The sequence below is a fragment of the Rana temporaria genome, chromosome 3 (assembly GCF_905171775.1).
Source record: "Rana temporaria chromosome 3, aRanTem1.1, whole genome shotgun sequence".
NCBI classification, from domain to species: Eukaryota; Metazoa; Chordata; class Amphibia; order Anura; family Ranidae; genus Rana; species Rana temporaria.
The window spans coordinates 49,450,400-49,468,282 of NC_053491.1; positions in this window are offsets into that span (position 1 = coordinate 49,450,400).

The window sequence follows — 17,883 nt, forward strand, 5'->3', positions numbered from 1 at the left end:
TATTTTGATGTATGATTCGATCCAAGGTGGCATATGTGCCCATTTGTGAGAATCCAATTTATATTGACATGTGGCGTATAAATAACACTACTATTATACAATTGATTGTTCAGGGAGTTACTTTCCCAATTTGGTTCCATTTTGGAACAATCACATATACATACTTTCAAAGTTAATGAAAAGTGCTTTTTTCGTTTAAATATATGAGGATTGGGCAATTTTTAATGTACCTCAATTGAGGATTTTACATATCTATATACATTTTTACATATGTTTATTTTTTCATTATAAAATAGGTTTTTATTTGTACTGACCAAACTTATATGTTTTGTGTTCGTTTTTTAACCACCATTTTTAATTTGTATTTTAAAACGCAATACTAATATATTGGTTTGAATTTTTGTTACATCCGATTCTATACCTCGCATTAAGATCACGGTCCCATACATTTGCAATCTCTAAAGGGTACTTTGGACAGTACGTGCCGTTTAGGATTGCATCTGGAGCGCATTTGCATATTTATATCGATCCTTGGTGAATACACATGTGATTATCATGTGATCCTCAAGTCCCGGCCCTGTTCTTTCCGTTTCCGCACAGTGATGGTGCGGACGTGGATGGAACGCACTCCCTCTGGTTGTGCTATAATCCAAAACGAGGTTTGGAACGTATATCATTTTGCTTCCTGTATTGCGCGCCAAGTATCAGTGATCATTGTCTCGCGTTCTTTTTCTATATACGGTTTTTACTGCGGTTCACCATAGGAACATATGCACCACATCGAGGTTTGGAACGCACGCCGCTCCGCCATGTTTACACATGCCGGAAGTCAATGTTGCTAACGTTGGGATTGCACGGTAGGTTGGATTCTCATTTGGTTGGGGCCAATATTTTCTCTGCTTATAAATTGAAGGGGGCTACAGTGGAGTGACACCCCAGACAAAGTGTTGGTACACGAAACGCGTCGGGTAGACTCCACTGCCGCCTCACTTGGGTATACACGCGTGTTATTTCAGCATACATGTAAGTGTAACAGCTGTTTAATAAATCTTTTAACTGAATCAAACAAGATTACGCTATGTGGCCACTCTTCTCTCCTATCTCTTTATACTATTGATACCATCTGAGAGACAAGCTCCGGGACTCTCCCTTCCATCGTAAGCTTTCCTGCTTTTTGAAGTGTCATCTATCAGAGATCAGGATGTGTATATCAGCATGATTCCTTCTTCTACGGTTGGGAACCTTATCTCATAAGCCTGTTTTGACTTTTGGTGGCATACGTCCCCCTAAGTCCATTTGTTCCGGTAAGCCTTCATTTCTATTGGTGGCGGGTTATCACCATACACGGAAGAAGTCAGCATTTCATTTTTTGATTATTCTTCACTTATTCACTCGGTGGAATTTCAATTTATATGGACTTTATTCATATTCATAATTTTTGTTGCACATATTTTTTTATAATTATATGTAGTATTTAGAGTTGAGCGGACACCTGGATGTTTGGGTTCGGGTCCGAACCCGAACTTAAAAAAAAAAGTTCGGGTTCGGGAACCCGAACCCCATTGTAGTCAATGGGACACAGACTTTTAGAAGAAAAAAATGCGCGGAGGTCCCCACAAATTCAATAACCAGACCCTTTAGGTCTGGTATGGATATTAAGGGGAACCCCGCCGTCAATTTAAAAAAAAAATTACGTGCGGCTCCCCCTAAATATCCATAACCAGACCCGTTATCCGAGCACGTTGACCTGTCCGACCGCAGAAAAGAAGGGGGGACAGAGTGCGGCCCCCCCTCTCCTGAACCGCACCAGACCAGATGCCCTCAACATGGGGAGGATGTCTCATCCCCACAACCCTTGCCCGGTGGTTGTGGGGGTATGCGGGCGGGAGGCTTATCAGAATCTGGAAGACCCCTTTAACAAAGGGGACCCCCAGATCCTGACCCCCCTGTGTGAAATGGTAATGGAGTACACTGTACCCCTACCATTTCACGAAGGAAGTGTAAAGTCTTGTAAAAAAACACACACACACCGTAGAATAAAGTCCTTTATTAATAAAAAAAAACTCCAGCGGTGATAATCCACTCGTTCCCGGCTTCCTGCTCCAACGTTGTCCCGATCCTGCGATGGCTGCGGGTGATCTCCAGTGATGAGAAGATCCATCGACGGCCACGTGATCTCCGCTCCAGCGATGAGAAGATCCATCCGGACTTGAACTTTTTCCAATTATTCGGGTTCGGGTTCGGGAAAAACCCAAAGTCCGTACCGAACTCGAACTTTACAGTTCGGGTTCAGTCAACCCTAGTAGTATTCAATTATTATAACATATATTCAATGTTTATTGTCACAATATATATTGTTTAAGCGCTACACTTTTCCTACATTATTAGCAGCCAGGTGTCCCCAGGATAGGCCTCTAGCTTTCTGGCCTAGCAACCCGGGGTGACATAACACACGTCCACCCAGACAACCATCCAGGGGGCACAGAACCCCGATCACCTGACCCCACCCAAATAAATAGGCTCTCCCAGTAGGCTAAGGAACTAAGGAAACCCCTGCCAATTGGCTGAGATACCAATCCATTCGTGATCTGACATTGCTATGCCCTTGTCGATCTAATGCCACCAGCTACAGTGCCACCTAGTGACAGAAGAGAAAATGTGCAGCAATTCCATAATTAGAGAGGAATCGGTGGATCTTCTAACAATTAGCCAGAACAATTACTACCTGGCAAACTAAATTTGTTACCAACTCTGCCTAAACACCAGGGTGTTACATCATGTTTACTGAAAATGTTTTACTGGATTGTAATTGTATGTGGATGTATGTGGTTTGAATTTAGAGTAACCATGTAGCACTGTTTGTTTGTGTTTACCCTGCTGAGGTGATACTCCCTGGGAGCAGGCCCGTCGGAACCCGACAGGCAAAGCAAGCATTTGCCTGGGGCCCCGAGCTGGCCAGGGGCCCCAGCAGGGACCGGCCGGACTGACAGGAAGTGCACACACTGAGTGTTCACTTCCTTTCAGTCCGGCCCCGGGAACAGCAAAGTGAATCTCCTGTACCGCGTGGTTATGGTACACGGCCGACCGGACTGCAGGAGGACACAGTGATGCAGAAAGGTCCCTCCCTTCTGGGGCCCCTGTGCGGACACCAACATCTGCCGGTGTGTGCGTGTGAGGCGGAGGATAGAGGTATAAACCCCCAACCCCCCCCCCCCCCTTCTCAACTTGAAATGTCACTTTTTTTTTTTTGCTTGGGGCCCCCAAATGTCTTCGAACGGCCCTGCCTGGGAGGTAAGGGTTAACTCTGCTGGCCAGGTTTTCCCAGGCTTTTTGGGGAAATACCGCTCTCTGCTGGGTAAACACATAAAGATGATATTCAATGGGCTGAAGTAGAATCAAGATCGGAAACAAAGTAGTGCAGGGAGCATTTTCAAAGTCGGACCGACTTGTGTCGGACCAGTTTAGACGGCTCTCATAGGGAAACATTGATTTTCACACGTCATGCGACTTGTGCTCCCAAAGTCGGAGCGTTTGTCGTACATGCGTGACGAGCCTTAGACATGTTCCTATTGGAAGTATATCACCAAAAATTACATTTTTGTTGCAGGGGATGCCTGAAATTGAACTTGTATCTTAGTGCAGACTTCTGGAAAAATCAGTGACCCAATCACAAAAGCAGGAAATTATGTTTCTGGGGGGCGTTCTGTACACATTCTGGGCCATATTCTCCTACATTTGCGGCGGCCGTAGCGTAAGCCATTTACACTACGCCGCCGCAACTTACTGGAGCAAGTGCCGTATTCCTTAAGCACTTGCTCCGTAGTTTGCGGAGGCGTAGTGCAAAAGGCCCGGCGTATCCCCGCGTATTTCAAAGGGGGTGGCTTATATTTAAATTAAGCGCGCCCCCGTTTCGATTGAACTGCACATGCGCCAGGCTAAAAATAGCCCAGTGCGCATGCTCCAGTTCTCGGTGGAAAACGTCTGACGCCGGCGTGTGCGTCATTGACGTAAAGTCGTATTCAAGAACGACTTAGGAAAACGACGTACCCGACGGGAAAAGACGACGCGGACCCGACGCCATACTTAACATGGATACGGTGGACTTGCGTAAACTTACCCCTCATATAGCAGGGGTAAGTTTACGATTACGCAAAAGACGTAAGCGACGGCTACGCGACGCGAATTCGTTCGGGAATCGGCGTATCAGGCTCATTTGCATAAACAAATGAGACCTGAACGTAAACGCCACCTAGCGGCCGGCGGCGAATTACATTTAAGATCCGACAGTGTAAGTGACTTACACATGTCGGATCTTCAGCGTATCTATGCGAAAATTATTCCAGGAATCACTCGCATAGATACGCGGGTCAAAAAATAGAGATACGACAGAGTATCCTGAGATGCTCCATCGTAACTCTTCTGAGAATATGGCCCTCTATGTATAGAACACCTCCAGGTAGCCATATTACATTGCATTTTCCGAAAATTACAGCACCTGCAGATTGAAAAGGAAAGGTCATTTTTAATAACATATTACAATATTACTTGTGTCACAATTGTATATGCTATATTATTTTTTCTTTATTTGCAATTTTTTTCCCCTTTCAGTAAAACGTTTGTTACTATGAGTCATTTTATTTTTCCCTGAATGCATCCACTGTACAGCCTATTCTCCTTTGGAAATTTTGAAAGTTGGAAGCTCTAGCATCAATTAAGCTTGCACAGACATCCTCTCTTTTTGTCTTTATTTTGTGAAATGGAAAAGGAAAGAAAAATAATAGTATGACTAAAGAAAAATCTAAGTTTTCTGTGCAGTGATGGATTAGATGTATACACATGACTGGCATAAAAGACACTGCATACAATGCCAAGTCTTAACCTCCCTGGCGGTATGATTCTTTCCGAAAAAACATGCTGAAAGCGGTACCATTATTTGCAAGGAAATTTGGCGTTTTATATTGTAGGTCTGTAATTTTTAGAAATAACTCACTTAAATCTGACCAAACAAGATTCTAATAGGCATCCCGGGTATGACATTTTTTTAAAAACAAAATTATAAATTATAATATAATAAATAATTATAAATAATTATAACAAATAATAATATAATTATAATAAAAATTATTCAATAATGTAATCAAATTAAAATCACTGAAATTTGCTCAGTTGCAGAATTGTTGCTGTCATTATTTTTTTTTTTTTATGACGAATTTCCCCACAAATCGCTATCGCACAATTCTGCAAGTGATTATAATTTATTATCGCTGTTTTTTAGCTGATCTAAAACTATTTTTGACATAAAGGGACACTTTTGGTTGCTATGGACAATCTACAGTTTGCAGGCAGAAAGAACAGTTTTTATTATATAAAATATCATGTAGGGCACTGGGCAGACCACTAGGGACAAGGGGTGTGTGTTTTTTTTACATACAGTACTGTAATCTATAAGATTACAGTATACTGTATGTAAGGTGTTTGTTTACGTTTTTGAATTTGGCGCCGTTCTCCGTCCCCGTGCGTCGTAACGTCGCAGGGAACGGAGATCGGCGTCACACGGAGGCACTATGTGAATCGAGCGAGGTCCCGCTCGCTCACACAGCGCGGTGGCATCGCTGGATCCAGGGACAAGGTAAGTAAAAAGTGCCTGTGGATCTAGCGAGGCAAGCCCGAGACTGACTCGGGGTTACCGATCGTAGCAGGAAAATCTAACCCCGAGTCAGTCTCGGGAACACCGCCAGGCAGGTTAATAGACGTCTTATGCATAAATATAAAGAAAAAATACACTTCCCTATGCTGTCTTTATCTGGCTGCCCCAGTCTCTTGATTTTGATAAATAACCTGGAAATGATGGGAAAGATGGATTAGATTGAATAAATACTTAAAGTGAACCTTCAGTCATTTTTTTCAACTTTCCATCTATTAAATCTTCTGCCCTTGTTGTTTTCACTTTGGATAGTAACTTTGCCAGTAAATACCTTATACAGCCCACTTCCTGTTTCTTGTCTGGTTATTAGCCTAGGCTTATGACATCATGCACAACTCTCTCTCGCTCATAAGCGTTTGTCAGGAAGGGAGGGGGCTGAGTCATAAGAGGGACAATGAGAGCTGCAGAGCTGGAGGCGTGCCTTTATGTGTCTGTGTAAATGCAGGAAGTGAACAGGCAGCAGCTTCAGATGCCGACAGTTAAAATGGATGCAGCCAGACTTAAAGGGGTTGTAAAGGTTCACTTTTTATTTTTTAAATAGGTTACTTTAAGCTAGTGCATTGTTGGTTCACTTACCTTTTCCTTTAATTTCCCTTCTAAATGTTTTTTTTCTTTGTTTTCTTTGTCTGAATTTCTCACTTCCTGTTCCTCTTCAGTAAGGTGTTCAGTAAGGCCCCATGCACACGAGACGCTGGTAAACTCGTTTTCAGAGGCATTTGGGCATTTTTTTCAACTGCCCCTGGACACATTTAATGTTATCCTATGTGTCCATGCACACATTCACGTTTTTTTTGCGTTTTAAAGCAGTTGGGTTTAGGCTCGTTTTTTCAGACGCAAAATTTTGGGTTCAGACGCAAACGTTTTTGCGCTTCAAAGCTTTGGGAGGGTCTACAATGTCTTTGTTATGAACGCTGATAGCCGCAAACGCGGTAAAACGCCGATAAACGCAGCAAAATGCAGCAAAATTTGCGGCAAAAACAGGCGTCTTAAACGCCGGTTTTTGCCTTTGAAAACTTGAGTTTACATGTGTTTGCATTTGCTTCTCGTGTGCATGGGGCCTAAGCTGTTCTAAATGACTTTCCACCGCTCGGATGATGGTGGAAAGCTTACTGAGGAGAAACAGGAAGTGAGAGATTCAAACAAAGAAAATTTAGATGGGAAATTGAAGGAAAAGGTAAGTGAACCAACAATGCACTAGCTTAAAGGAACCTATTTAGAGAATAAAAGACGAACCTTTACAACCCCTTTAATGAAGGGAGATTTCTGCAGCATATTTGGCAAGTACAGAATCACAGTATATATAAAATAATATGCAAAGTGGTTGGAGGGAAGCTTCAGAATGACAAAGATGTTTTTATTACAAATTATGTATTACAAAATATCTTTAACCACTTAAGGACCCCTTGACGCCGATATACGTCGGCAGAATGGCACGGCTGGGCACATCAATGTACCTGTACGTTGCCCTTTAAGCCCAGCCGTGGGCTCGTGCGCCGCCGGCGCGTGCACGCGACCCGGTCCGAAGCTCCGTGACCGCGGCCGTGGGACTCGCGGACCGATCGCCGCTGGAGTCCCGCGATCGGTCCCAGGAGCTGAAGAACGGGGAGAGCTGTGTGTAAACACAGCTTCCCCGTTCTTCACTGTGGTGCCGTGATCGATCGTGTGTTACCTTTTATAGGGAAACACAATCGATGACATCACACCTACAGCCACACCCCCCTACAGTTAGAAACAGACATGAGGTCACACATAACCCCTTCAGCGCCCCCTTGTGGTTAACTCCCAAACTGCAATTGTCATTTTCACAGTAAACAATGCATTTTTAATGCATTTTTTTGCTGTGAAAATTACAATGGTCCCAAAAATGTGTCAAAATTGTCCGAAGTGTCCGCCATAATGTCGCAGTAACGAAAAAAATCGCTGATCACTGCTATTAGTAGTAAAAAAAAAAAATAATAATAAAAATGCACAAAAACTATCCCCTATTTTGTAAACGCTATAACTTTTGCGCAAACCAATCAATAAACCTGTATTGCGATTTTTTTTTTACCAAAAATATGTAGAAGAATACGTATCAGCCTAAACTGTGGACATTTTTTTTTTTTTTTTTTAAAGGAAAAAGTGGGGTTGGGACTTTATATGAGGCATGTGGTTTGCACCACCACAGGCCTCCATCCCTAAAAGGGTTTAAAAAAAATGGACGGTTGGGACTTTAAATGAGATGCGATTAGCAAAATGCGATTAAGAATACATATGGAAAATACAAAAATTCTTACCATAATAATATGGTAAAAATTTATATATTTTTTGGGGGATATTTATTATAGCAAAAAGTAAAAAATATTGTTTTTTTTTTCAAAATTGTCGCTCTATTTTTGTTTATAGCGCAAACAATAAAAACCGCAGAGGTGATCAAATACCATCAAAGAAAGCTCTACTTGTGGGAAAAAAAGGACGCCAAATTTGTTTGGGAGCCATGTGGCACGACCGCGCAATTGTCAGTTAAAGCGACACAGTGCCAAATCGCAAAAAGGTGCAAGGTCCTTAACCTGCATAATGGTCCGGGTCTTAAGTGGTTAAGACCTTCTCAGCTTATTACCCCACACATCTTGCTAATGTCCCTTAATTCAGCTTTACATCATTTATTTTAGCAAATATAGTTAGTTCTGCTATTACCTTATTCAGTGTATATAAACCTGCACGTGTGTTACTTTATTTATGCTGTGAGTATAACATATTTAACTAATTACCTCTTCCATAGTCTTTTATGTTTTTCAGTTTAGCGCCATTAGAACTTGTAATCCTTATATCGCACACTTCATTGCTTCCTACTGAATACGTTCATTGTGGCCCAGGACTGATTCAACTCATGAAATTCTCTTACTGCTAATTAGATTTTTATACTAATAGAATCATCCTTAATTAGCCAAATATTGTTTCTACTCCCTGCCATTTCTGATCTTTTCGGTTGATTTTATGGGTAATATGACTCGATTAGGGTCTGAATGAAAACTATTTCCAGTCTCTACTTCTATTACATCATTTATAGCTGATTGAGGGATAACGGTTTCTACCTCCCAGAATTCACTTCATTATATACAAGCTGAATATCTTACCCCTAATACCCCCCCTTTTTTTTAATACAAGGATGCTATAAACTTTCTTGAAGGTATGTCAGAAAAAGATGAAATTATCTCATTATTTTACAATCTATTAGGAGCCTCTGAAAAACACCTAATAAAAAATACTCTGATGCTTCAATAGAAAACTGCTTTAAATCAGTGAATGCGATATTCATCAAATATTTATTGGAGGTGAATCTTTCATGTTGCATGTGTTTTGAATTATAGGGTATGTTAGGCCTCGTACACACGATAGGTTAACCAGAGGACAACGGTCTGAAGGACCGTTTTCATCGGTCAAAACCGATCGTGTGTGGGCCCCATAGGTTATTTAACCATAGGTTAAAAAAAAGTCAACTTGCTTTAAAATAAACCTATGGATTCCTAACCGATAGGTCAAAACCGATCGTTAGTAGGCACGACCATCGGTTAAAAATGCATGCATGCTCAGAATCAAGTGGACGCATGCTTGGAAGCATTGAACTTCGTTTTTTTCAGCACGTCTTTGTGTTTTACGTCACCACGTTCTGACACGATCGGTTATTTAACCTATAGTGTGTAGGCGTGACGGACCATCAGTCAGCTTCATCGGTTAACCTATGACAACGGTTCTTCAGACCGCTGTCCTCTGGTTAACTTATCGTGTGTACGAGGCTTAATTGTTTGGTGAAAAACATGTTCATTGCTTTATGATTATACCTAGGTCATCAACCAATAGCTAATTGCATAAAGATGTCTAAATCTACTTTCATTACACAAATTGTATAGGATAATTTTGTACAAAAGGTATCTTACCCCGTATAGATTATTTTAGCCTTAAGCAGGGCTTTTTTTCAGCTGGAACTTGGTGGAACTTAGTTTCACCACCTTTAACTCAGGCTGTCTGCTACCACTATCACCTGTAAACACAGAAGTAACCTACAGTGGGGGCACTAGAGCTGCCTGGGTGCTTCAGCTTAATACAGCAGCAAAAGTAAGATATATTGACGATGGTGGAGCTTTTAAGGAAGGTGGGGTTGCATGGAGATGGCAGAGCTGAAGATGGGTGAAAGTGGGATGTGGATGGGGGATGCAGAGGTAAGCGGCTGTGGAGGAAGGCTGAACTCTGCACTTTCTTTGTAGTGCACCCCCAAACTCTACACTCTGTATGTAATGCACTCTTGGTGTTTAATGACCCTTAAGACCCTTCCACTGTTAGTGAAGTTTAACCACTATGTGATGAGGTTTGGAGAGTGTGTGTGTGAGGAGGTTTCGGGGGCGGGGGGGGGGGGGGGGGTCGTGATTGAGTGCCTGCACCTATTTTCTGAGAAAAAAAGCCCTGGCCTTAAGTATTATGCCCTTAACCACTTGACCACCGCCCCATGTCAAAAAGACGTCCTGTTTTTAAAGTTGAATATCTCGGTAACGGCAGCAGCTGCTGCCACAACCGAGATATTCATCTTTTCAGGGGGCGGTGGTGTACACGATAACGGCGGTCTCCGCGGCGGATCCGCCGCGAGATCGCCGTTATCGGTGGCGGGAGAGGGCCCCCCCCCCGGAGGGGATCGGATGTGTCCGGCAGCTGAGCGGGGACGGGACTGAAGGAGAAATCTCCTTCGCCCGTCCCCATAGCTCTGCTGGGCGGAAGTGACGTCAAAACGTCAGTCCCGCCCAGCCTCTTAACCAGTTGGTAACCGCCCTATAGCCAAAATACGGCTACAGAGCGGTTACTGTACTCTAGGAGGGCGTCAATGTACGTCCTCCCAGAGACTGCGTTGTGCGCGCCCGAGCGGGCGCGCACACGCGATCGCCGGTGCTCGCCGGGTCTACGGGACCCGCAGCAACAGCACTCGCGGTAAGGAGCCAATGGACGCGGCTCCTTACCACGTGATCGCGCCGTCCAATGACGGCGCGATCACATTTGTAAACAAACCCTGCGGCTGGGTCACATGCAGGTCATCTCTCTCCTCTCCTCACACCGTTGCAGCGTGAGAGGAGAGGAGAGAGATTTTTTCAAATCAATAGTAAGTGCCAGCAGTGCCCAGCAATCCCCAGCAGTCCCCAGCAGTGCCCAGCAGTGCCCCATCTTTACCCCAGCAGTGCCATCTGTCCCCTAGGAAGTGCCATCTGTCCCCCAGGAAGTGCCATCTGTGCCCCAGGCAGTGCCATCTGTGCCCCACTAGTGCCATCTGTGCCCCACTAGTGCCATCTGTGCCACCTGTGCCCCACAAGTGCCCCAACAGTGCCACCTGTCCTACACCAGTGAACACCAGTGCCACAAAAGTAAAACAACACTGCCACATCAGTGCCACAACACTGCCACCTGTGCCCATAAGTGCCACCTGTGCCCATAAGTGCCACCTGTGCCCATAAGTGCCACCTGTGCCCATAAGTGCCCACGAGTGCCGCCTGTGCCCACGAGTGCCGCCTGTGCCCACGAGTGCCGCCTGTGCCCACGAGTGCCGCCTGTGCCACACCAGTGCCGCCTGTGCCACACCAGTGCCGCCTGTGCCACACCAGTGCCGCCTGTGCCACACCAGTGCCGCCTGTACCAAACCAGTGCCGCACCAGTGTCATCTGAGCCACACCAGTGTCATCTGAACCACATCAGTGCCGCCTGTGCCCATCAGTGCCACCTGTGCCCATCAGTGCCGCCTGTGCCCATCAGTGCCACCTGTGCCACACCAGTGCCGCCTGTACCAAACCAGTGCCGCCTGTACCAAACCAGTGCCGCACCAGTGTCATCTGAGCCACACCAGTGCCACACCAGTGTCATCTTTGCCACATCAGTGCCGCCTGTTCCCATCAGTGCCACCTGTGCCCATCAGTGCCGCCTGTGCCCATCAGTGCCACCTGTGCCACACCAGTGCCGCCTGTACCAAACCAGTGCCGCCTGTACCAAACCAGTGCCGCACCAGTGTCATCTGAGCCACACCAGTGCCACACCAGTGTCATCTGAGCCACATCAGTGCCGCCTGTGCCCATCAGTGCCACCTGTGCCCATCAGTGCTCATCTGCACCCCACCAGTGCTCATCTGCACCCCACCAGTGCTCATCTGCGCCCCACCAGTGCTCATCTGCGCCCCACCAGTGCTCATCTGCACCCCACCAGTGCTCATCTGCGCCCCACCAGTGCCATCTGCGCCCCACCAGTGCCATCTGTGCCCCACCAGTGCCATCTGTGCCCCACCAGTGCCACACCAGTTCCACCTGCACCACTGCAGTGACGCCTGTGCCCACCAGTGCCGCCTGCTAATCAGTGACCCCAGAGCCACAGCAGTGCAACCAGAGCCACACCAGTGCCACATTTGCCCATCAGTTACACCTGCGCCACTGCAGTGCCACTAGTGCCCACCAGTGTTCTGCAGTCCAGCCTCACTAGCCACCAGTATGGCAAAAACATTTTTTACCACCGAGCAGGCCTTCCAGAAACTATGGGCGTCTGATGACAGCTGTGAGGAGTCTCTGTCCGATTCCGATTCGGCCTATGAGCCCGTAACAGGAAGCGGGTCTGATACTGATTCAGAGGAGGAACCTGTGCCCGTTAAAAGAAGGCGTTCTGGCGTGGAGCAGCCTACTACTAGTGCAGTGCCGTCCACCTCGCAAGCAGTGCCGTCCACCTCGCGAGCAGTGCCGTCCACCTCGCAAGCAGTGCCGTCCACCCCGCAAGCAGTGCCGTCCACCCCGCAAGCAGTGCCGTCCACCCCGCAAGCAGTGCAACAAAGGTCAGGCACCAGTAGGGTGTCCTCTCTGCCCCAAAGGGATAGGGGCCATGCCAGCCTTCCCTATGGCCTTCAAAACCCCCTGTGGCTGCCTTCGAATTCTGGAGCATCAAGTATCCCCCCTTTCACCGCCCAACCAGGTGTACAGGTGAACACCGATAATTTTGACACGATTGATTTTTTTCATTTAGTTTTTACAGACGAATTATTGTCATCTATTGTGGCCCAGTGCAATCTCTACGCTCAGCAATTTATTCTAAGCAACCCCGATTCCAGCTATGCCCGCCCCTTTCATTGGAGAGACCTGACCGTAGAGGAGTTTAAAATATTCTTAGGCCTGACCTTCAATATGGGTCTCTCAAAAAAAAACAAAGGGTACGCCTATTGGTCTACCAAAGCCATCCACCACATGCCCGTCTTCTCATCCCGTATGCCCAGATCCCGATACTTCATGATTCTACGGTTCCTCCACTATAATGACAACACCCAGTGCCCTCCCTGAAATGACCCTGCTTTTGACAAATTATTTAAAATTCGGCCACTTCTAAATTTTTTTTCTGAAAAATTCCCCCAGTTATATACCCCTCAACAAAATATATCAATAGATGAGTCCCTTGTAAAATTCCACGGCAGGCTGGGCATCAAACAATTCATCCCAAGCAAAAGGGCCCGATATGGGGTGAAGATGTACAAACTGTGTGACCGAGACACGGGGTACATCTACTCCTTCATTGTTTACGAAGGGAAGGACTCCCAACTACATCCCCCCGAATGCCCCGAATACATCGGAACAAGTGGAAAAGTCGTCTGGGAGCTCATCTATCCACTACTTGGAAAAGGATACCACCTTTACGTGGACAATTTTTATACCAGCTTGCCCCTGTTTAGAAATCTTTACCGGAGAGACACCCCAGCATGTGGCACAGTGAGAATAAACAGAAAGGGCTTCCCCCAAAAATTGTTGAATCAGAAGCTGAGACGAGGAGAGACGACGTCTTTACGGAACCAGGAGCTATTGGCTGTCAAGTGGAGGGACAGACGAGATGTCCACATGCTCACCACCATCCACAATGACACCTACGTGGAAGTCCCCAAAAGAAGCGGCCCAGTGCAGAAACCATCTTGTGTCTACGACTACAATTTATTTATGGGTGGCGTAGACTTCAATGACCAGATGATTGAACCCTATCTTCCCTCCCGAAAATCCCGTCACTGGTATAAAAAAGTGTCCATTTACTTTTTCAGTTTGGCCTTCTATAACTCTTATGTTATCTACAAAAAAGCAACACAGAATCCCGTTCCATATCAACTCTACCAAGAAGACGTTATCACCGCCCTTTTGTTCCCTGAAATGCCACCAGACATTCTTCGCACTGATTGCGTGAGCAGACTTCACGAACGGCACTTTCCTGACAAAATCCCCCCCCGTCGAACAGGTGCAGCCCGTCAGAAGAAATGTCGGGTGTGCGCCAGAGGAGGAGTCAGAAGAGACACAACAGTTTATTGTCCCGATTGTCCCTCCCAACCAGGCCTCTGTTTAGGTGCATGTTTCCGCCGTTACCACACTATTGAAAATTATTAGGTAAACAAAATTCAAATTCCCTGTCATTTTCCTCCACACCCCTTATGCCACTGCACTCTACATACCTCTGCCTTCTCCGGAACCGACCCTGGACTGTTTTATACGACCACGATTTTGCCTAATGCTAAAAATACCTCTGCTTTCTCTGGAACTGACCCTGGCTTGTTATACGACCACTCTTTTGCCTAACCCTAAACTGTACCTACATCTGCCTGCTCTGGAATTGACCCTGGACTGTTTGACCACGTTTTTTGCCTGCCCCTTGGATTGATCTTTTACCCTGCTATGCTAGTGGGAACACAGGAGTCTCACACATGTGAGGGGCTCCAGAATTGTTTTTCTGGATGAAAAAACTAATTTTTTAGTTTTCTCATTCCCAGATTAGGGTCTGGTTGCCCGGAGGCTTCAAAGAGATTTGGGTGGGAGAAGCCTCTACCCCTGTCCCCATTCTTTCCTGGCCTTACTACCAGGACCAATATTTTGGCACTGCTGGCTATGTACCGACTATGAACAATATTGCTGCCTGGACAATTCCATTCATTGTCGCTGACCACGTCCCTGCCTGCTGCCTGGATCAGGGCTCTCCTCCTGTGGACAATTGCACTACTAAAAACACAGGTAATCCTTTTTTTTTGTACCCATTACTCAGCAGAATGTATTTTAGGGTGTAATTCTTGGTATGTACATGCTGTGTTAGAAATATGAAGGGCCTTCAAAAATGTGATAGATTGTAAGGAAATTGGATGTGTAATTTGTGTCCCTACAACACCTGATGGTGCTTCTTGGATGTTGGGTCTCTATGTGGCCAGGCTGTGTAAAAGTCTCACACATGTGGTATCGCCATACTCAGGAGGAGCAGCAGAATATATTTTGGGGTGTAATTTTTGCTATGTACATGCTATGTGTTGGAAATATCCTATAAATGGACAACTTTGTGTAAAAAAAATGCGTTTTCATTTTTTTTCCACATTTTCCAAAAACATCTGCAAAAAAATGAACTGTTCAAAAGACTCATTATGCCTCATAGATTATACGTTGGGGTGTTAGCTTTCCAAAATGGGGTCACTTTGTGGGCGTTTCCATTGTCCTGGTGCTCCAGGGCCTTCAAAAGTGTAATAGGTGGTTGAGAGATTAGATGTGTAATTTATGCTCCTAGAATGCTTGAAGTTGCTACTTCGGTGTTGGGCCTCTGTATGTGGCCACGCTGTGTAAAAGTCTCACACATGTGGTATCGCCATACTCAGGAGGAGCAGCAGAATACATTTTGGGGTGTAATTTTTGCTATGTACATGCTATGTGTTGGAAATATCCTATAAATGGACAACTTTGTGTAAAAAAAATGCGTTTTAATTTTTTTTCCACATTTTCCAAAAACATCTGCAAAAAAATAAACTGTTCAAAAGACTCATTATGCCTCATAGATTATACGTTGGGGTGTTAGCTTTCCAAAATGGGGTCACTTTGTGGGCGTTTCCATTGTCCTGGTGCTCCAGGGCCTTCAAAAGTGTAATAGGTGGTTGAGAGATTAGATGTGTAATTTATGCTCCTAGAATGCTTGAAGTTGCTACTTCGGTGTTGGGCCTCTGTATGTGGCCACGCTGTGTAAAAGTCTCACACATGTGGTATCGCCATACTCAGGAGGAGCAGCAGAATATATTTTGGGGTGTAATTTTTGCTATGTACATGCTATGTGTTGGAAATATCCTATAAATGGACAACTTTGTGTAAAAAAAATGCGTTTTCATTTTTTTTCCACATTTTCCAAAAACATCTGCAAAAAAATGAACTGTTGAAAAGACTCATTATGCCTCATAGATTATACGTTGGGGTGTTAGCTTTCCAAAATGGGGTCACTTTGTGGGCGTTTCCATTGTCCTGGTGCTCCAGGGCCTTCAAAAGTGTAATAGGTGGTTGAGAGATTAGATGTGTAATTTATGCTCCTAGAATGCTTGAAGTTGCTACTTCGGTGTTGGGCCTCTGTATGTGGCCACGCTGTGTAAAAGTCTCACACATGTGGTATCGCCATACTCAGGAGGAGCAGCAGAATACATTTTGGGGTGTAATTTTTGCTATGTACATGCTATGTGTTGGAAATATCCTATAAATGGACAACTTTGTGTAAAAAAAATGCGTTTTAATTTTTTTTCCACATTTTCCAAAAACATCTGCAAAAAAATAAACTGTTCAAAAGACTCATTATGCCTCATAGATTATACGTTGGGGTGTTAGCTTTCCAAAATGGGGTCACTTTGTGGGCGTTTCCATTGTCCTGGTGCTCCAGGGCCTTCAAAAGTGTAATAGGTGGTTGAGAGATTAGATGTGTAATTTATGCTCCTAGAATGCTTGAAGTTGCTACTTCGGTGTTGGGCCTCTGTATGTGGCCACGCTGTGTAAAAGTCTCACACATGTGGTATCGCCATACTCAGGAGGAGCAGCAGAATATATTTTGGGGTGTAATTTTTGCTATGTACATGCTATGTGTTGGAAATATCCTATAAATGGACAACTTTGTGTAAAAAAAATGCGTTTTCATTTTTTTTCCACATTTTCCAAAAACATCTGCAAAAAAATGAACTGTTGAAAAGACTCATTATGCCTCATAGATTATACGTTGGGGTGTTAGCTTTCCAAAATGGGGTCACTTTGTGGGCGTTTCCATTGTCCTGGTGCTCCAGGGCCTTCAAAAGTGTAATAGGTGGTTGAGAGATTAGATGTGTAATTTATGCTCCTAGAATGCTTGAAGTTGCTACTTCGGTGTTGGGCCTCTGTATGTGGCCACGCTGTGTAAAAGTCTCACACATGTGGTATCGCCATACTCAGGAGGAGCAGCAGAATATATTTTGGGGTGTAATTTTTGCTATGTACATGCTATGTGTTGGAAATATCCTATAAATGGACAACTTTGTGTAAAAAAAATGCGTTTTAATTTTTTTTCCACATTTTCCAAAAACATCTGCAAAAAAATGAACTGTTGAAAAGACTCATTATGCCTCATAGATTATACGTTGGGGTGTTAGCTTTCCAAAATGGGGTCACTTTGTGGGCGTTTCCATTGTCCTGGTGCTCCAGGGCCTTCAAAAGTGTAATAGGTGGTTGAGAGATTAGATGTGTAATTTATGCTCCTAGAATGCTTGAAGTTGCTACTTCGGTGTTGGGCCTCTGTATGTGGCCACGCTGTGTAAAAGTCTCACACATGTGGTATCGCCATACTCAGGAGGAGCAGCAGAATATATTTTGGGGTGTAATTTTTGCTATGTACATGCTATGTGTTGGAAATATCCTATAAATGGACAACTTTGTGTAAAAAAAATGCGTTTTAATTTTTTTTCCACATTTTCCAAAAACATCTGCAAAAAAATGAACTGTTCAAAAGACTCATTATGCCTCATAGATTATACGTTGGGGTGTTAGCTTTCCAAAATGGGGTCACTTTGTGGGCGTTTCCATTGTCCTGGTGCTCCAGGGCCTTCAAAAGTGTAATAGGTGGTTGAGAGATTAGATGTGTAATTTATGCTCCTAGAATGCTTGAAGTTGCTACTTCGGTGTTGGGCCTCTGTATGTGGCCACGCTGTGTAAAAGTCTCACACATGTGGTATCGCCATACTCAGGAGGAGCAGCAGAATATATTTTGGGGTGTCATTTGTGGAATATACATGCCATGTGAGAGAAATAACCTGTTATAATGACAATATTGGTATGAAAAAAAAAAAAAAAAAAAAATCTTAATTTTGCAAAGAATTGTGGGAAAAAATGGCAACTTCAAAAAACTAACTA